The sequence below is a fragment of the Cherax quadricarinatus genome, chromosome 39 (genome assembly GCF_038502225.1).
Source record: "Cherax quadricarinatus isolate ZL_2023a chromosome 39, ASM3850222v1, whole genome shotgun sequence".
NCBI lineage: Eukaryota > Metazoa > Arthropoda > Malacostraca > Decapoda > Parastacidae > Cherax > Cherax quadricarinatus.
In genome coordinates, this window is record NC_091330.1 from 6,396,311 (window position 1) to 6,402,310 (window position 6,000).

Below are 6,000 nucleotides of genomic sequence, written 5' to 3' on the forward strand. Positions count from 1 at the left end.
AGTTTGGTTTCCAACTCTAGTTTCGTGTACTTCTTCATTATATTTATCCCTTCAAGGGGAGGATGGGGGGGGGGTTGTTGCTGGTAAAGGGCTCTTGATCAAAGGAACTTGAGCTACCCTCCCTTCCCTCGGCTCAAACTTCAGCTCCCATTTTTCCATACGTTGTATAACCCTAAAATATTTAGGGTTTCTCCGTAAATATAATAATTACTATAATAATAATAATAATAATAATAATAATAATAATAATAATAATAATAATTATTATTATTATTATTGTTGTTATTATTAAATCATAAAGGAATGCTCTTTTTGAATACCTCTGTGGCTTACTTGATGCTTTATCTCCCGTGTCCTCAAGATCCTCAGCTCTGTCTATACTACATTTGTGGATCTTGTACGCTGCGAACATATCTCCTCCTAAGTCTTCTTTCCTGTGGAGATGTGAAGTACATCTCTTTTAAAACTAGCAGACCAATGATGCTGTCCTGAGGCTTCCTTGCCTCTAACAAACATCGTAAGTCTCTAAATAGATTAGTGTATACTAAATGATAGCCTATTGCATTGGTGAACGGAGGCTCGAGCCTCAAGTGTTCTTGTCTTGAAAGCCACACACGGCTTTTTTCATTAAGTTTTTAAATAGAGGCCACTTTATGACCAGTGCTTTTTGGGGAAATAAAATTTTAATTTCCCTATATAAAATCATCAGTTCATCATCAACAAACGTGTTAAGATCTCTCCTATTTTCCCAGGTACGCGGATGTGTAAGCACTTACCTGACACCTCACCTGACGAAGATCCGTGTCCAGGGGACCACACTGGGGTCAATACGGCGCAAGCTGTTAGAGGCCCTTTAAGCCCCACAACAACAACAACAACAACAACAACAAGGAGACACTTTTAAAGTTTCTTGAAAAACAGAACTCCACCTCCTTACTACTCATCCACAGGAACATCGCCGTCACCCACAGGAACACCACCGTCATCCACAGGAGCACCACTGTCATCCACAGGAACACCACCGTCACCCACCGGAGCACCACCGTCACCCACACGAACACCACCGTCATCCACAGGAACACCACCGTCACCCACCGGAGCACCACCGTCACCCACAGGAACACCACCGTCCCTCACCGGAGCACCACCGTCACCCAGGTTTGTACCCTCCTGCTGGGTTTCACTCCTTCAGTTTACAACTTAAATGTACCTTATACTACATCATGGAGGTTGTCTGCATCTTGCTGTTATCAAACGTAAACACAAGACTGTAGTGTCAATAACCTCTGATAGGTGCTAAATTATACGTGATGAGAATTAAGACATAATTTCTTGGAAGAAATTATCTGAGATGCTCCAGTAATGTTTGTCACTGTATATACAATGAAAGTTTATCTTAATTCATATTTTAGGGATTAAAATATTCTTGACAGGTGGTGAACAGGAGACTTGCAGCCTTAATGACCCCATTAACCAACAGTTAACCATTAACTAAGCAATTAAGAATGATCAACAGTTGTGTGAGGAACAATGTGGATCGTACCACCGTTCCATCCAAAATTTCAGAACGATACAGACTCACGATACTGTACTGGTGCTCACAGTGTACTGTTGTACACAGTGAACAAAGCCATATAAACCACAACATAAAGTCACATAAACCACAACATAAAGTCACATAAACCACAACACAGTCACATAAACCACAACACAAAGTCACATAAACCACTTCTCACAACTACATAAACCAATAAGCATATTGAAGATATAATCAAAGTCATAAATTAAAACGTTTAAATTTCTATATATTAACATTCTCAAATGTATGAATTAATAAGCAGAAAGATATGAACAAAATAAATGTGAACAACAGAGATCTGAACAATAGGAATCAGAACAAAATGGATCTAAATAATAGGAAACTGAACAACAGAAATTTGAGCAAAAGGAATCTGTACAACAGGAATGTGAACAAGAAAGAGCGAGGTGATGCAAAGGTGAATCAGTCCCTGAGGATGTGCTGGGATTTGCTATGCCAAATACTGTGCTAAACACTATACTCTGCTAGGCACTGAGCTATGATCAATACTATGCTATGACAATCACAGTACTGTGCTAAGCACTGTGCTGTGCTAAGTGACTGTGCTATGGGTTTTGCTAAGCTGTGCGGTGTGTCGCATTTACTCAGTTATTCGTCGTCAAAAGATGGAACGTACCTGAAGAAGTCAGTTAGCCTGGAAGGGTTAGACGTAGCCTTGTAAGAAGACACAATGCTTTGTGGAGTAAGCAAACCATCACCCCTGCTTACTATTCCTTACTACAACTACTACTACTACTACTACTACTACTACTACTACTTCTTCAGAATCAATGCAGTTCTCTCAAAGATTCCATGTCCTCTCGATATCTGCACGAGCGGGACTATGGAGTGACGCTATAGTTGCCTTTGCTCATTGATATCTGTTCTTAAAGTAGTTGCTTGTTGGGTTCAACGTCTAAATCACCTATCCCTTGATTTTTTCCACAGTCTCCCCTTAAATCGGAAACCATAGAGAAGAAAACGAGAAAAAAAGGGAGAGGGGGCAATAAAGGCATTTATTGAATGTGTTCAACGTACCCAGTCTTATTACTGATACATGAATTTATTAAAATCTATAGATTAGCGTGTTTTTTGGGGTTAAAATATGTTAATTTTATTAAAAAAAATTCCTTTAAAATGGTATTTCCATGATGTCCTTCCCTGATGTCCTCCCTGATTTTCATCCCTGATGTCCTTCCCTGATGGTGTTGTTATGGTTTTTCGTTTCACAGATACATAGTTATCTGGTATGGTAAATGATGTTAGGAGTGAAGTTATATGCGGAGGTACACTATGGTTCCAGCCTTGTATACTGTATCGTTCCAGACTTACGGGGCACCCTGTATACCGTATGGTTCCAGACTTACGGGACACCATGTATGCTGTATGGTTCCAGACTTATGGAACACCCTGTATATTGTATAATTCCAGACTTATGAAACACCATTTACGGTGTTCTAGGTACAAATGGAATTTCTTTCTTGTTCCAGTGTTCTCCTTGATGAACTTTGTTATTGTTTCTGCTTGTAGTTACTGTTTTTATTAACTGTTTATCTCTGATTATCTTTTCCGTTCTTGCTGTTTTTGTCGTCGTCTCTGATAAGTCACTTAAAATATTATTTAGGCGAGTAGTACCAAAACATGAATGTCAATATTATACTGAAATGCGAGAAATGAAGTCACCATTTCATTCAAAAAATTGGAAACTCCCATATTGGGGAAAATAAAAATATACCTCGAGTTACGAGCTTAATTCGTTCCAGAAGGCTGTTGAGTGCTGATACCGAACGAATTTGTTCCCATAAGGAAAAATGTAAATTAGATTAGTTCGTTTGAGACCCCCAAAAATACACTTACAAACGCACTTACAAAAATACACTTGCATGATTGTTCGGATTGAGAGTTGTTCGAAACTCAAGGTACCACTATATGTGTTTGGTCGTGCTTTTTTTTTATATACACGACCAAAGGTTACGAAGGTGTACGAAGTACATTGGTAGAGTATATAAAGTTAATGTTACGTGTGTACAACTATGCATTCACAATGTAAACACACGAGCTGTGCTAGGACAACGTTTCGCTATTCACAGAGCGAAAAGTCATCCCTACGAAAATTTCGTCAGTATCAGTGCTGTCGTTGTTGATGTCGCTGCTAGTGCGCGATGCCAGCTGGGTACATGACATCAATTAACTGCCAAACTTAGAACAACTTTTTGTCTTAATGATCTTTAGGAAAGAACGCAACGTGTGGTAAAGGTGACCCTTGAGCTTGCTGCCTCCACCCGTAATTTAACCGGTCCTTAAATATCTTGCAGTCACTGTCCAAGGGGAAAGCATTACAGGATTTTATACGATTTAATTCGCGCCTTGCAACTAGTGACGTTTTTAAGGCTGTATAATGAGTGTACTTGCAGTTCTTCATTGCAAGGGCTTTAGTTGAGCTTCTTGTGACTAAGATTTGCTCCGGGAAAGATTTATATATATATATATATATATATATATATATATATATATATATATATATATATATATATATATATATATATATATATGAATAGTTAATTTTTGCAAAGTGTGGGAGTGTATGACAGTGAATAAAAAGGGAACGAAGTACTTGGGTAAGATGGTATTAACTCTGATATCCTAAAAGCAGGTGAGGATTCATTTTTGGAGTGACTGATGCATTTCAGTATATGAATTAAAGATAGGTACCGAAGGACTGACAAAGAACATGCATAGCTTCTTTGTTTCAGGGGGGGGAGGGATAAAAGAAGAGTATAAGAATTATAGGAAAATAAGCATGTTAAATATACCAGGTTCAGCTTACGGTAGAATTATCACTGAAACTCAGGTTGCAAGACCATCTTGCTCCCAATAGTCGCCTGTGTTGTGACCCTCTACAAGGAATTCTAATTAATGAAAGTAAAATACTCGAACTTGCTTGTAGACACATCTGTGTATTTGTGTATTAGTGCTGGGCAGTGCGGTATATATATTCTCTGGACTACATTATATTGTGTGTGATACACATCTTTAGTGAGCAATTAAAAATCAGAATAGTCACTTAAATTTGCTTTCCTTTTTCCTATCCTCTATATCTTCATCCTTCCGTATCCTTCTTCCTCTCCCTCCTTACCAGAGTACTAGTCATAGTTCGGGTTTCTGAGTTACGAGTAAGAGAGCAAGTTTGCAAGAGGATTTACAAAAGGTAGTGGATGTGTATACCGAGTATTTACACTGAAGTATATAAGTGAATACTACATAGATAAGAGTAAGAACTCCGTTGATGCATTAGGAATTTACAAGAGGTATTTGGTATGGTGTATAGCAAGGTAAGAAGGTAATGAAAAGGGACTTACTACATCGCCAGTATTATAATTTCCTCTAGTTTTAAAATTGTATTCTTCATCACTGTTGTACGAGTGATATTACTTAACATACTACTTAGGAATCAAGGTATGTGAATGGGGAAGGATAGTAATTACACAGTATGTTGTGCAAATGTCGCACATTAATAAAGTCTGTTAGTGCAGTCAACTGGACTGTGCTTGTGAGTAACTTCGTTTACTGGCAGGATGGAGCTTTGGAGCAACAATGTATTGAATAAGACTGAAAGCTTCAGTGGACGTATCGTTATCACAGCGCCTGAAGTAGTGCAGTCTCTGTCAAGAGATGTCAAGGAGAGAAACGTAGTTACATGCAGGAATTGCGGAAAGAAGATTAATTAAGACTTATGCGGAAGGCTACTTTAAACCTCATCACATACATAAAACATAATGGTAAGAAGTGTGCTGAATATTTCAGAGAGACGCAACATGATGTACAGAAGAATAAGATTGAAGGAGCTACTGGAAGTAACAGCACTGAACAGAAGCTGTGTTGTTATATTTCAAGAATACGGTAGAAAAGTTTGTGAAGTTCAAACAAGATGATTTAAGCCCAAGACCCTTAACCCCAAAAAACTGCATTCTATTGGATGTGAGCAGGTGCCACTGAATATTGTGGAGAGTTCTACTTTCCAGGATCTTCATCTAGAAACTGAACCGAAGCTGTTGATTTCTTCACCATCAAGGGTTAGAAACACTTCTTCCAGCAACTTCACTATCAACAGTTAGAAACACACTTCTTCCAGCACCTTCACCATCAACAGTTAAAAACACACTTCTTCCAGCACCTTCACCATCAACAGTTAAAAATACACTTCTTCCAGCACCTTCACCATCAACAGTTAAAAACACACTTCTTACAGTACCTTCACAATCAACAGTTAAAAACACACTTCTTCCAGCACCTTCACCATCGACAGAAACACTTCTTCCATCACCTTCACCATCGACAGAAACACTTCTTCCAGCACCTTCACCATCGACAGAAACACTTCTTCCAGCACCTTCACCATCGACAGAAACACTTCTTCCAGT

At 38.6% G+C, this 6,000-nt stretch overlaps 1 long non-coding RNA gene across 2 annotated transcripts in view; it reads left to right on the forward strand.

Annotated features, from left to right (window-relative positions):
- The window catches only part of LOC138853763 (uncharacterized), a 97,291-nt gene that overhangs the window by 70,211 nt on the left and 21,080 nt on the right, over window positions 1–6,000 (forward strand). For both annotated transcript variants that reach the window (XR_011392914.1, XR_011392915.1), the window contains exon 2: window positions 753–1,158. This is a non-coding gene — a long non-coding RNA (uncharacterized lncRNA). The remainder of the gene's footprint in view (window positions 1–752; window positions 1,159–6,000) is intronic.